This window comes from Lepus europaeus, chromosome 18 (assembly GCF_033115175.1).
Source record: "Lepus europaeus isolate LE1 chromosome 18, mLepTim1.pri, whole genome shotgun sequence".
Classification (NCBI taxonomy): Eukaryota; Metazoa; Chordata; class Mammalia; order Lagomorpha; family Leporidae; genus Lepus; species Lepus europaeus.
In genome coordinates this window covers 45,479,369-45,491,108 of record NC_084844.1, presented here as the reverse complement: position 1 = coordinate 45,491,108, position 11,740 = coordinate 45,479,369, and positions in this window count along the sequence as shown.

The following is an 11,740-nucleotide window of genomic DNA, read 5'->3' as shown; positions in this document are numbered from 1 at the left end:
GTCCGCATTACTTTTATAACTTAATTTTAAAAAATAGATAAATGTATGAGGGGGGAAAAAATTATTCCCCGTAATCCATTAGCTGAGACAATCAATGTGAATATCTGAGCATTTTGCTTCCAGGCTTTTAAAAAGCAGTTTGTTTTGAATATACGGCTGCAGGCGCTTTATAGTAAAAGGTTTGCCTAAGTGCTCCTTGCATGGCAGCTGGATGCTGCGAAGCTGTTCCGTGGAGGGCCCTGGGCAGTAGGCCCTCCAGTCTCCCTGGGACCTGGCCCTTCAGACACACCAGCCTCTCCTGCCCGTGCAGCCGAAAAGCCCAGAGCAGCTCTTAGCTCCGCCCCCCTTCCCAAAGAGCTCCTGCCCTGTGCACCACCTCCAGGGAGCTCCCAAGGGTAGGAATGGATACTCCAGTCTGGCTCTTGTCTCCAGAGTCTCCCTCAACACCCCCCCCCCCCCCATTAAGGGCTGGTGGGAGGTGGGATCTGCTCTCACCCCTAAAACCAGACCCCCACAGTCCTCCCCAAACTCATCCCTTGGCTGGGGGCTCTGGGAGGCCCCAGGGCACAGAGGCCCCAGCTGGCTCCCTCTGGCTCATTGGCTGGTAGAGACTCCTTAGGGTCTCAGGATGTCCCACGAGAGGCAGGCGGGGCTGCCCTCCCAGAGGATCAAGCTCATGTTTTGCTCACGGCCTGGGGGAGCTGTCCTTGGCTGGTTGAACAGGGAGGAGGTAAACATACTCCAGGCGACCAGGCCTGCTGCTCTGGCTCCAGCTCCGGCTCGTCTCCAGCTCCGGGCTTCTGCATAAACCCACCACCATGACAACAGGACAGAAAACAGGGGAAACAGGTGGGGGCATCTCCCTCCAGCCTCTACATTTCCAGTGCCTGGTGGGGACCTGCTTGCTGCAGGGTGGCTCTCCCCAGGATGTGAAGGGCTGTTGTTCCCTCTTGATTTCATTCTAATCACGACTTCAATCTGGCAAGCTTGGAAAATGCAAAAAGCATACAGAAAAAAACCAAAAATCTCCCCAGGGCCACTCAAAGCAGCCATATTTCCATCACAGCACTGCCAGCAGGAGAGCCCACGCTGACTGATTTACTGATTGTTTCTCCTCCATCACAATCCTTTTTTTTTTTTTTTTTAAGATTTATTTATTTGAAAGACGGAGTTACAAAGAGAGAGAGAGAGTGTGTGTGAGAAACAGAAAGAGAGAGAGAGAAAGAGAGAGAGAGAGAGAGATCTTCCACCGTCTGGTTCACTCCCCGAATGGCTGCAACAGCTGGAGCTTCATCCGGGTCTCCCACGTGGGTGCAGGGGCCCAAGCACTTGGCCATCTTCCACTGCTTTCTCAGGCGCATTAGCAGGGAGCTGGATCAGAAATGGAGCAGCTGGGACTTGACTCGGTTCCCAGAGGGGATGGCAGCATTGCAGGTGGCGGCTTAACCCACTATACCACAACATGGGCCCGCCATCGAAACTTAAATCCCAGGAAAGCAGGGCCCTTGTCTGTCTGTACACACTTAAGGCCCTGGCCCAGGACAGGGCCGGGCACACAGTAGTGCTTTGCTGCATGTTTGCTACCAGGTGGATGCAGTGCTGTGTGTACTGGGCTGTGATCACCTGGTTCCTGCTGTTTCACACACCGATTTCTATACCTGAAATGTGCCAGGTGGGGCTGATACGGGGCAGGGAGGGAGTGGAGAGGTGGGGGAGGGCAAGGGACAGGCACAGAGACGGCAGATCCCGTGAGGATGACATTAGAGTCACACAGCGCTGCTGAAGGGGACAGAGCGAGGAAGAGGAAGGGCTCTCAGGTCGGGCCCCCACCCCGTGGACATGACATCCTGCTGACACCTGGGGCTGTGGTACGCAGGACCTGGCAGCTGCTGGCAGCTGAGTTAGAACGACAACTGCAGATACAGCCACAGGAGCTTCCTCCTCCAGAAAAGCATCCAGTCAGAAACACAGTGACTTTTAAAAAAAATTATTTTATTTGAAAGGCAGAGTTACAGAGAGGCAGAGAGAGGGAGAGAGGTCTTCCATCGCTGGTTCACTCCCCAGATGGCCACAATGGTCGGAGCTGCGCCGATCCAAAGCCAGGAGCCAGGAGCCAGGGGTTTCTTCCAGGTCTCCCATGTGGGTGCAGGGGCCCAAGGACCTGGGCCATCTTCCACTGCTTTCCCAGGCCACAGTAGAGAGCTGGATCGGAAGTGGAATAGCCGGGATGCAAACCAGCGCCCATATGGGATGCCAGCACTGCAGGCGGTGGCTTTATCTGCTACACCACAGCGCTCGTGTGACACAGTGACATTATCAGGTTTTCAATGCGCCACATCTTGGGGAACCTAAGGGTCCTTTTCATTTGGAAACTGTTCTAAAAAAAGTTTTCCTCTGTGCTGGTAGGAAGACAGATTTCACAGGATTGGCTTCAACAAAGAGACTTGGCTGGTGATGGAGGAACTGAGGCACAAATCTCCTGGGAGCACAGACCTGGACAGCCATTCTCACTCAACACAGGGAGACAAGGACTCTTGCTGCCCAACTGGTTTAACAGTGGAGCTCACCTTTATCCATCAGAAATGTACAGGAGGGCCGGCGCTGTGGTGCAGCAGGTAAAGCCTTTGCCTGCAGTGCTGGCACTCCATACGGGCACCAGTTTGAGTCCCGGCTGCTCCACTTCTGATCCAGCTCCCTGCTAATGTGCCTGGGAAAGCAGTGGAAGATGGCCTAAGTCCCTAGGCCCCTGCACCTATGTGGGAGACCCAGAAGAAGCTCCTGGCTCCTGGCTTTGGCCTGGCCCAGACAAGGCCATTGTGGCTGTTTGGGAAGTGAACCAACGGATGGAAGATCTCCCCCACCTCCCCCATGCCTCTGCCTCTTTCTACTCTGCCTTTCAAATAAATAAATAAATCTTTTTTAAAAAAATTAATTGTAGTAAAATATGTATAAGTTAAAACATAGTTTTTTTTTAAAAAGAACAAAAATGTTAGCCATAGATATTTACCCAACAAAGGAAAGTTGATTAGAAAAAGACAGATAGTCCCAATTAATAGTTATGCAAAAGCTTGCAGGGGCATTCCCTGAAAGAGACCATGCTGATAGTGAGCACAGGAAACCTCTCACCCTCATGAGTCATCAGGGAAATGAAACACCAAGTGCTGGTGAGGACGTGAAGGAACTGGAACACTCACCCACCGCTGGTGGGAATGGAAATTGGCACACTTTGGAACACTGTTTGGCAGTGTAACCTAAAACTGAATATTTGCATGACCTATACACCAACAACCTTACTGCTAGGTATATAAACCACCAGAACAGTGTCCATATGAGTGTATGTCCCCAGACCCATGTTCAAGAATGTTCAGAGCAACCCAATCTATGATATTATCCAACTAAAGATGAACGTTATCCATCTATAACAGACTGTCTAGTTGGAATGTGGTCATGCATACAGAGGAACACCACAGATAGTGGATCTCAAACTTCAGCATGCTACAGAACCACCTGGGAGGCCTGAGAGACTTCTCATTGCTGGGCTCCCCATCTGCACATCCACACGGAACATCTTCCCCCTTAGCTACCCTTGTGATTGGAGACGACTGCTGCTCAGCTCTTGAGAGCTCTAGGGCACTAAGGAGGCATCAGAGCCTTGGTTTCCAGATGCTAACACAACACACAACTCTGTTACGTCAAGTCAGTCCTGCAACCCTAACTTGGTGGATGGATACTTAAGAGCACTCCCGCACAACCCTGACAACACAGCTAGGGCACACCCACGGCACCACGTCGTAGAGAAGGAATCAATCACTCGCTGGATTAGCTGCAAAGTCACACTTCTAGGCAAAGTGGAGAGGAGATTCTAATCCACACTCTGACCCTGGGCCTGATACTCCTGCCTCCTGGGCTGGTGAGCTCTCCAGGATCCAGGCATGGCTTGTCCCTGTTCTCCACCCAGCCAGGTACTACCAAGCTCCACTTCCAAGGTGAGGCGCCCTTTCTCCTGAAACTGAATACTGCCACCCAGAAAGATGAGCTGTTGGTCTGATGTGAATATAATTTAGCTACACAGTGTGTTTCTGGGCCTTTTAGGTGGTGTCTGCTGTTGCTCCGGCTAATTGGCTGTCTGGGGGGCAGCTGCAGCGAAATGCTGATCTTTTAGCCTAACCACTTGGAGAGAGCTGGGAAACCCTGTACCTCCAGGCATCAGCATTTCTGAAAGAGCTGCCCAGGGCTTTGGCAGAGTCAGGTGGGAAGTGAGGCTGCTTTGTGAGCAGCCCCGTGGGCTGAAGATATTCAGCACCAAGGCCAGAGACTCTGGTGGGGCTGGAGGCTAAGAAGTCACAACGGAGAGGTTCTCTATCAGTCTTGGCTGCACTTTGGAATCATCTAGAAGGCTTAAAAACAATTCCAATGTCTGGGCTCCATCCTAGCCTAATCAGATCAGAACCTCAGGGAATAGATTCTGGCACTATTGTTGATGTTTTTTAAACCCCACTTTTGCAAGTGATTCCAATAGGCAACAAGGATTGAGGCCAACTGCAGTAATGAATCTACACACAGGGGCTGGGCTGTTCTAAAGAACAGACGGCACTGGGTTGCAAGGAAGCTTGCAGGAGGTCATTTAGTTCTGGCCCCTCAGCACACCTTGTTTGCTGGCTCACTCTACATGAATGAGAGCCTCTCTCTCTACTCTGGGGTCATCCTCCTTGGCTGCCATTCTTTGTATGGCCACAAGTCTCAGAAATGCCCAAATATCCCTCTTGGCAAATTGGAAAGTTCAGCTAGGTCTGATTACAAAGCAAACAGGAAAACACCATCCAGAAGGGAACCATGAGGCTACAGACCCAGAATGCAAAATGCTGCCAGAATGCATCTTGCTTGCAAATTTGTAGAAAGAAAAATTCAGTATTGCTTGGTTATTTATAATGGGATAAAAATTAAAAACTACACTTAAAAATAGGGTGTTAGTTATTTTTGTAAATAGAAAAATTCAGTATTGCTTATTTATAATGGGATAAGAATTAGAAACTAGACTTAAAAATAGGGTGTTGGCTTTATCTGAACAATTAATCAATCAGAGGTTGGACATCTTCATAGTGAAATTCAATGCAGACACTGCACAGCATGACAACCCAATGACACGAGAAGTTATGCTGCATTCCGTGAAAAAACCGGGTCACAAGACAGCATGTACCACATGATCTTGATTTTGTACAAAGATATGCATGTGTTTCAATGTTTGATGAATGAAAAATATGCAAAGTGATAACAGCCATTATAGAGTGTTGAGGAAATAAGTAATATAATCTTAAAAGTTGAAAAGCTGAAACAGTGGACTGGGTCATAAAAATCTACAATCTTCAACAGAGAAATGGAGGGAGTTTTAGGCCAAAACAAAGTTTTAGGCTTTAACCGATGATATCCAAATTATGACAGTATAGATCCTTCCCTGGAATAAAGAATTCCTTTAAGGCAAATGCCCATTCTTCTTGGGAATTAAATATTAATTTGATGGAATTCAGTCTAGGAGATACATTTGCATTTATGTGAAAATTTTATGAACTAATTAATGAGTTGGATCAAAGAACAGGACCAGAATAGGGTCACAAGGGGGTCTTAGAAGAGAAAGCACTTCTTATTAATTCTTTACAGCTTTCTTAAAAGGACATGGACTTGGATGAGACAGTCTCTTGCGCAAGGTCTGCAACACAACACTTACAAACTTTGCTATGTCACAGGTGGAAGCAGTGCTGGAAGCTTCCAGAAGGCAAGAAAGAAGAAGGAAAATTAACCAAACCTTTATAAAAGACAAGCTGGGAGTCCCCTTCTGCAGGGAAGAAGCAGTGAACAGTGTTCACTCAAGCATAAGCACCAAATCCTCTTGTCTCAGAGTGGCTACGGCCCTACAGCATCACCGCCATCCGTGCACTGCCATAAAAGATTGAGTGTGGAATGATGTACAATGTTCACAGTTCCATTAACGGATCGGTGCTCCGATTTCCTACCAGTGCGGAGTTTCTGAAGTGCTCTTGGCTAAACAGAACAGTCTCCATCTATCCATTAAGAAATATGCTTTCAATGCTGATGTTTTCAAAACCTATTTCTCTCTTTACAAATAAAATTTAAATGATTGAAACACGCAGCCTACACAGAGTGAAAACCAAGGACCTTCCTCGTCTCTGAGCCCCCGTGGGCTTCCCCCAGGCACCTGCTCGCACCATTTTCTTGAATCTCTTTCCCAACATTCTACATATAAACAGCCTATAAAACACGAGAAAGATATGTGAACAGACATTTCACCGAGAAAAATGCAGGGATGACAAATCAACACCTGAAAAGGTGCTCACCCTCATTAATCTTCGGGAAAATGAAAACCACACTATCATTACGGTTCTAACGGGATGGCTGAGACCTAGGGGACTTGTGTCAAATGCTGAGGTCACAGAGTGGCACATAGGCAAACAGCTTGGCATTTTCTTAAGGATTTAAACATACACCTGCCAAAGGAACCAGTCATTCCACCTGCTGGCATTTGGCAAGGAGGAAAGGAAACAGATGTCTACCTTTGGAGTGACAGAGAAGTTCACTACTTTGGTTATGTGATGCTTTCATGGTGCACACATAATCTCATGTGATACTGTCACCTTGTTCACTTAAAATATCTGCATTTACTGCATGTTAATCACACCTCAACAAAACTGTTTTTTAAAAAAATCATGTGTATTTTTTTTAGATTTATTCATTTATTTGAAAGTCACAGTTACACAGAGAGAGAATGAGAGGTAGAGAGAGAGAGAGGTCTTCCATCCGCCAGTTTACTCCCCAATTAGCCACAATGGCCTGTACTGCGCCGATGCGAAGTCAGAAGCCAGGAGCTTTCTTCTGGGTTTCCCACATGGGTACAGGGGCCCAAGGACTTGGACCATCTTATACTGCTTTCCCAGGCCATAGCAGAGAGCTGGATCGGAAGTGGAGCAGCTGGGACTTGAACCGGTGCTCATATGGGATGCTGGCACTGCAGGCAGCAGCTTTACCCGCTACGCCACAGCACTGGCCCCAAGCGTGTGTATTTGTGGCACACAGAGATCATCTCCACACCTAACCGCTTATCTCAGAGAACATTCCACGTAAGTACATAGCACGTTTACCTTCCTATGTAACAGCTGCGTGTTGCTCCGTGATATAGACTTCAATTACTTAGCTACCCTCCCACTGATGGACAGTTTTTTCTTCCTAATCATTGCTGCTATGACAGCACTTGGCGTTACACCTTTTTGTGTCTGCAAAGTAAATCCCTCGACGTGGAATCGCTCTGACAGAGGTTACGTTCGGTTACGATTTACACAGGTGCTGTGCGGCTGCCCTGTCTTTCTCTGAGTCCAGGCTGCTCTGCAATGGGAGGGATGGTCTCCCAAGGCCTAAAGGGCCCGCCCCGCAGCCATCTCAGCTCACAGATGAGCATTTCCTTGGTGGTCTCTCTCCTGGGAGCCCACGGTGCGGTCCTGGTTTGCAGTCCCTCGTTGCTTCCGAAGTGAATACATGTTGAAGCCCCAACCCCCAGATGGGTATGCAGAGGCAGGTGCTCTGAGAGGTAGTTAGGGCAGGTGGGTGGGGCCTTCGGGAAGGAACGGGTGCTCTGGGAAGAGGGGCTAAGACAGGAGCTGCTTCTGTACTCTGCTATGTGGAAATAGGGGATGCACCCTCACCAGGCGCCGGCTCTGCCAGCACCTTAACCCATGACGTCCGAGCCTCCAGAAGCGAGACATACATGCTTGTTCCTTAGCCCAGGCTGTGGTAATCTGTTATAGCTGCTCAAACTACGACAGGTTCAACTTTTCTTTAAACTGATGCGAAGTTCACATGACATAAAATTAACTATTCTTAAAATTTAAAGTATTTTTACTTATTTGAAATAGAAATAGAAAGACAGATACACACACACAGACAGACAGAGAGAGAGAGATTGAGACTCCTCCATCTGCTGGTTCACTCCTCAAATACTTGGAACAGTCAGGGCTGTGCCAGACCAAAGCCAGGAACATGGAACTCCATCTGGGTCTCCCCCAAGAGTGGCAGGGACCCAAGCACTTGAGCCATCACCTGTTGCCTCCCAGGGTACACACTGGCAAGAAGCTGGATCAGAAGTGGAGCAGGGACTAGAACGCAGGCACTCTGATATGGTATGTGAATATCCCAGAGGGTGATTAAACCAAATGCCAGCTCGCAAAATCAATCATTTGAAAGTATACGACTCGGGGGGCTTTTCTGCACTCACCGTCACGGTGCAGCCGCCACCCCCGTGTGGTTCCCAGTGTCTCGTCACCCGGAAGACAACTCCACCCTCTTTAAGCAGTGCCCCCCCACAGCTAGCGTCTAAAAACCAGGAGGCAGCGTTCACACAGCCAGGCTCGGAAGGAAGGCCATTCCAGGAAAGGACGTTTACAAAGGCCTGGGGACATCAGGGCCCTGGGCAGGGGCTGTGGGGGTAGAGGGGATGGGATGAGGCAGGAGGGAAGGGCAGGGCAAGGGTGGTGGGGACCACCAGTGCCGGCTTGGTCCGAGGCAGCATGAGCTGGTCCACGGAGTTCAGGAGCTCAGGAGGAGTAGGGCCATGGAAGGAGCCTCCAGCCCTGGAGAGATACAGTCCGCTTTCAGAGACTTCGGTCTCAGCCAGGGCCTTATCGACCTCTCGGGTGGAAGCTGCTCCACGGTGGGGCCCTGTTCTGTGCATGGCAGGGTCTGGAGCAACATCCTGGCCCCTGCCCAGGACATGCTGCTGATGGCCACCCCGCCTCAGGCTGGCCTCCCCCAGGAGTTTCCGGACATGGCTGAGTGTCCTGGGAGAGGTGGCCCCGGTGAGACCCCTGGAAGGACTCTGACCTCATGCTCCCTAGTTCTGAGGAAGAGGGTGCAGCACATGGGGCTGTGGGAGGTATCCCCCCTCCCACCCCAAACTCCAGGGAGACAACAGGACGTGGGATGGGATCCCTCTGAGGGCGGGCGTCGGGTCCCAGCCTTACCAACACAAGCACACTGGGCTGAAACGCTGTGGACTCTTCCCTTGTTCCTTCCTCTGGTCCTTCAGCAACCACCGAGTGCAATCTCACCACCGGAAACCTGACCTTCCCATTCCCACAAAGGAGGTGTCAACGCTAAGAACACAGTGGTTCCTGCTGGAAGGAGGAGGGGGGAGCCCGAGGGAGCGGCACTGGGGGAGGAGGGGCTGTGGCGCCAGCCTGTGCCTTGCTCTCTGCTGGTGTCCCATGCTCTTGCAGAGCCCCTGGGAGTGGCAGCATCAGGGGCCATGGCTGAGTGCTGGGCAGCATCCAGGAACCTAGGCCCAGGGGCTCCTCAGGGCCCAAGGGTGGCACACGAGCAGGGGGACTGACAGCTTCAAGGGACTACATTGCTCCAGACTGGAGCAGATCAGTGGGTCCCCCGTGGACCTGAGCATCTGCCCCTAATGTTCTGGACTGTGAAAGACTCTTGGGAGCTTTGCACAATCCGAAAGGCAAAGAGGAGACACCGGCTTGATCAAGATCAATTTGTTCTCTTTGCCAGTCTAGTAGGACAGAGGCTCTGAGTCTGATTTCGTTGGATATAAGACCTGCGCGACGGTTTCTGCATCAGGTTCACAGGCACATGAAGCGAAGGGCACACTGCTCGGCTCTCGGGGACCTGCAGTCTGATCGAAGCCCCCCTCCTTTGTCCCGTTGTTTCCTGAGAACACGCTGAGGAATTCTGCCCATTCAATCCCTACCACTGCACGCAGGGCCAAGAGTCCATTTTATAGATAAGCAAACAGAATGGAGACTTGCCATGACCCGAGAGGCTGGGACCCAGTGCTCCAAGCCTGGTTCTTTGCTCAGCATCAGGCGCAAGCCCTGTTTCTGGTTCATAAGGGATGAGGAAGCCTTGGCCAAAGGGCAGCCAGATGCTGAGCAAAGCGCCTCACCCCTGGGGCTAGCTTGCTGGTCTGCACGAGGTGGTGCTGTGTCTTGTGCATGGACAGCCGCAGCCAAGGGCTGGGCATCCATCCGTGGGTTTGCGCGCCCCAACACTCTGACAGGAAAGGCGGGAGCTCTGGGTATTCCTGACCACCTGTGATATAAGTTTGCTCGGAAGGGAAGCCCACAGGCAGCTCTGAGCCGAGTGGTTCGAAGAGGTAGGAAGCAATGGAGGCCCTGCTCATGGGACGAGCCCTGAGCACGGGCGGGAGAGGGGGAGCACCCAGGGTCCAAGGTGAAAACAAAAAGTGCCGTTTCATTTAAAGGCGAGAGGGCACTTTGGGAGGGGTGGGGAATGACGGTGTCTGAACCACGCCCTCTCAGCCGGAATTAAAAGCAGCTGCCAAGCTATTAGCCTGCTTTCCCTCAAGCTGTAAATAATTCCCATAAAAGACATATTTGAAGATCTCTAAGAGGAATACAGGCGTGAAGAGAAAGTGTCAGTTTCCTAAAAGCTTTGTTCCTTAAAGAAGAGAAACACAGTGTCAAGGCTCAGGATGAGATCAAAAGCTAACAGCTGGGGCTGGCGCTGTGGCTCACTTGGTTAATCCTCCGACTGTGGTGCCGGCATCTCATGTGGGCACCGGGTTCTAGTCCTGGTTGCTCCTCTTCCACTCCAGCTCTCTGCTGTGGCCCAGGAGTGCAGTGGAGGATGGCCCAGGTGCTTGGGCCCCTGCACCCACATGGGAGACCAGGAGGAGGCACCTGGCTCCTGGCTTCGGATCGAGGTAACTCCGGCTGTTGCAGCCATTTGGGGAGTGAACCAACGGAAGGAAGACCTTTCTCTCTGTCTCTACCTCTCACTGTCTGTAACTCTGCCTGTCAAATAAATAAATAAAAATCTTAAAAAAACAAAAAAAAAACAAAAAAAAAAAACCCTGGCTGGCACCGCGGCTCACTAGGCTAATCCTCTGCCTTGCGGCGCCGGCACACCAGGTTCTAGTCCCGGTCGGGGCACCGATCCTGTCCCGGTTGCCCCTCTTCCAGGCCAGCTCTCTGCTGTGGCCAGGGAGTGCAGTGGAGGATGGCCCAAGTGCTTGGGCCCTGCACCTGCATGGGAGACCAGGATGAGCACCTGGCTCCTGCCATCGGATCAGGAGTGCGCCGGCCGCAGCGCGCCTACCGCGGCGGCCATTGGAGGGTGAACCAATGGCAAAAGGAAGACCTTTCTCTCTGTCTCTCTCTCACTGTCCACTCTGCCTGTCCAAAAAAAAAAAAAAAAAAAATCCTAACAGCTGGAGGGTGAAGAGGGCTCAGTGACCTTGGGCGCTTTCCTCAGTGAAGGGCAGACACGGTGGCACCTGCCTTCTTAGCTCCTGTGTGCGTTCGAGGGTCACAGAAAACGGAACCAGCAGCTCTCCCAGGTGGGCAACCTTAGCTGCCGGGGAGCAGCCCCAGCCCCTCCCTTCCAGGAGTCAGCCTCTGAGGAGCTGGCTCTTCAGCAGGAAGAGACTTGCTCTTCTCTTGACCCGTGCTTCGGGGCGTCCTCCACTCCTCCAGCCAGCTGCTGTTTCTGCTTCCAGGAATCTGCGGTCCCAGAGTGCAGTGGGGCAGATCCCACGGGAGCGGCTGCCCAGCAACGCCAGTCCCCCAGGCAGGGCAAGGCAAGGCCCCCGGCGCCTTCGTTTGGATGGCACCGAGGACCTGTGGTGACGGGTGCTGCCAGGCCCGGCCCTCTCCAGGGAGACCTCTGAGGTCCCAAACTAGAGGCAGAAAGAGACGGGCAGTGA